Raw genomic sequence first — 3,662 nt, forward strand, 5'->3', positions numbered from 1 at the left:
TGAATATATCTTTTATTTTTTTTTTTGAAAAAAAGTTCCAAAGAACACTAATTTTCATTAATTTAAGTCATATGGCATCTACAATTAATGATTGAATATATCTTTTAAGATTGAATTAATTTGAATATATTGAAAGGTTTTTTTTTTTTTTTTTTTTTTTTTTTTTTGTTGTTATTAATCCAAATTAGTTAGCTCAAATTTGCTGAATTGAATTTGTCAAAATTTCTTTTTTTTTTCCTCAAAATCCAAAATTTATACAAGTTGAATAGAGTTTATATGAGAAGTACGTTAGTTGACGTTGGCATTGCAAATCAATAGCTCATTAGCTCTTATTTTTAACTTGACACTAGTTTTTGGGCCCGAGTGATGCCCCAAATTATTACATGAAACTAAGTGATCATTAATATACATTGTAATTTATGATTTAATTTTCTTTGAATGAATATGTGTTTTTTTTACAAAATAATTTAAACCATGTGGTTCTGGTATACATATATAAGAATCAATCAGCCCTTTATTAGTTTTGATCTAACCATATAAAATGATGCCTTATTAATGACAATTCTGTAATTTTGAGGAGTTCATATTTAGAACATAAAAAAAAAAAATAAATAAATTAGAACACAGAATAAAATTTAGAACATAGGGAAAATTTAAGCTCAAAAAATAATTTAGAACATAGAAAAAAATTTAGAACATAAGCTGAAAAAATAATTTAGAGCATAGGAACAAATTTAGAAGATAAGTCAGAAAAAAAAAATTCGAACCATAGCTGCAGAAAAATTTAGAGCATAAAACGATGATAAGGGATTCGAACACCCAACCTTTTATAAGAAAGATAATTACTTAACCATCTAAGGCCCTGTTCTTTAGAGTTGCTTTGCTCTGCTCTGCTCTGCTGAAATCTGCTTTCTCTGCTCTGCTCTGCTCTGCTTTGCTGAAATCTGCTCTGCTCTGCTCTGCTTTGCTTCAATCTGCTCTGCTCTGCCCTGCTCTGCTCTACTTAAAATTAATACTTAATATTAAATTATTATAATAATAATTAATATTTAATAATAATAAATAATTAATATTTAATAATAATAATAATTAATATTTTATAATAGTAATAATAATAATAAATAAATAATATTTAATAATAATAAATAATTAATATTTAATTATAATAATAATTAATACTTAATAATAATAATAAAAATAATTAATTATTGATATTTAATAAAAAAAATAAAAAAAAATAAAAAATAATTATTAATATTTAATAATAATAATAATAATAAATTATTAATAATTATTAATAAAAATAATAATAATAGTAATAACAATAATAATTAATATTTAATAATAATAATAATAATAATAATAATAATAGTAATTATCCTAACAGTAATAATAATATTTGTAACTAATAATATTAATTATAATAACAATAATTGATTTTTATAATAGCAATTAATATTAAGATAATGACTAATATTTAAAGATAATACTAATTATTAATTTTTAATAATAATAATTAAATAATATTTAATAATAATTATAATTAATATAATAATAATTAATATTTAACTTTAAAAATTTAATGATTATAATAATAATGCGATAATATTAGTATTAGTAGTAGTAGTAGTAGTAATAATAATAATAATAATAATAATAATAATAATAATAATAATAATAATAATAATAATAATTCATATTTAATAATAATAATAATTAATATTTAATAATAATAATAATAATAATTCATATTTAATAATAATAATAATTAATATTTAATAATAATAATAATAATAATAATAATAATAATAATAATAATAATAATAATAATAATAATAATAATAATAATAATAATAAAATCTGCTCTGCTCTGCTCGGCTCGGCTGAAATCTGCTCTGCTATGCTCTGCTCTGCTGAAATCTGCTCTGCTTTGCTTTGCTCTGCTGAAATCTGCTCTGCTCTGCCCAGAAGCTCAAAAGAACAGGGCCTAAGCCAATCATAAACTATGTTATGAACATGAAAATAAATGTATATTATTGATAATCACAAGGTCTAATTAAAGTAGTAACCAGTGCAACGCCCGGGCTACACACTAGTAGTTTTTAAGAGAAGAACTATTGTGTTGTTTTCGTTGCACTACATCACTATTTTAATTAAATCTCGTGATTATATGTATTTAATATTTACGAACTCATTTTTTTTCCTTTTTTAATTAGACATTGTGTTTTGCAATATTACACAGTTATTTTCATGTCTGTAACATGGTTGGTAATTTAATTGGCTTAAATGGTTAAATAACCATATTCCTATAAGAGGTTGGCTATGCAAATCTCGTCATCCTTATGTTTTTATATGGAGCAGTGTTGGTTGATTGGGTGACGTGGTATAATGAGTAAGATTGATCGAGTAGTGATGTGACATAATGAGATGTTGAGTATGTGACATTGTGTAATAAAAGGGTGAAGGAGTTATGTCTTCGATAAATGCAATTACTAGATATATCAAGGATCACTATTATGGAGATAATAAGTTCATTTTCTTGGGGCATCATCATATATTGCTAGACTATGAGAGATGATCTTTGGGCTAGTCAAATGGTCCAAAGCCCGCTAGAATGGATCCTATGAGGTCACACACAAGGGTATTGAGTTAAGCAAGTTAGAGGCCCATTAATGGGCCTCATGAGCATTTAACTAAACATGAAATGGATTGGGCTAGCATAGTTAGATTGGAATTAAGTTTTGGGCTTTTGACATGGGCTCTTATTTAGAGATGAGATCTATAAATAAGATCCATGTCTAGGGTTGCAAGGAAGTAGTCATAATTCACACACAGTGAATTTTGACATTCAAGGCAACCAATCCCAAAGACCCTAATTCCTCTCTCTATCTCACGGCTATCTCTCTCCTCCCCTCGTTCGTATGGCCGGCCACCTTGGTGGCGCGTGTGGTGGTTCATGGTGGTTCGTTGCTCGCACTTCTCCGTAGAAGGTCAATTGAAGGGTTCAATTGCAACTAACTAGCATTAGTGGAGGTCTTAATCTGTGCCCGTGGACCAAGTAGAGGAATCACGCTTGGGGTTCTTTATCTCCCAATGTTCTTGTTCGATCGCACGTGGAATCACGCTTCAAAGGTACGATTATATGTTCTTTATGTGTTATGCATTAGATCTTGGGATTAGGTACTGTATGAATATGATTCATGTTATTTCCGCTGCGTAGTACCTATAATTCCCTACAGTGGTATCAGTTAGCCTATTACATTTACGCATATTGACTATAATTCTTTGATAGTCCACAATTTTAATTCAATTAGGAGGGAGAATAATTTAATTATGGGTCAATTATTATATTAAATGTGATTTAACTCTTGGAATTGATTAAATGTGATTTAATAATGCTCAAAATAGCCATGAAGAGATCCGAATTTTGCCATGGATTACTCGAAAATTTCGAAACCCCACCCTATTTTTCCGAAAATTTCGAAACCAACCCTAAATTATGAATTTTTTGTTTTGGTTTTGATTTAATTCGTTTACTATGTAACTAATGATTTTAATCTATTTGATTTCATGATAAATTATGAATTTTTCATGATCAAATCATTTAATTTAACAGTTAAATTAAATTGGGGATTAATTTCATGAAGAACCCTAATTTCAAG

The sequence above is a fragment of the Chenopodium album genome, chromosome 2 (assembly GCF_948465745.1).
Source record: "Chenopodium album chromosome 2, dcCheAlbu1.1, whole genome shotgun sequence".
NCBI classification, from domain to species: Eukaryota; Viridiplantae; Streptophyta; class Magnoliopsida; order Caryophyllales; family Amaranthaceae; genus Chenopodium; species Chenopodium album.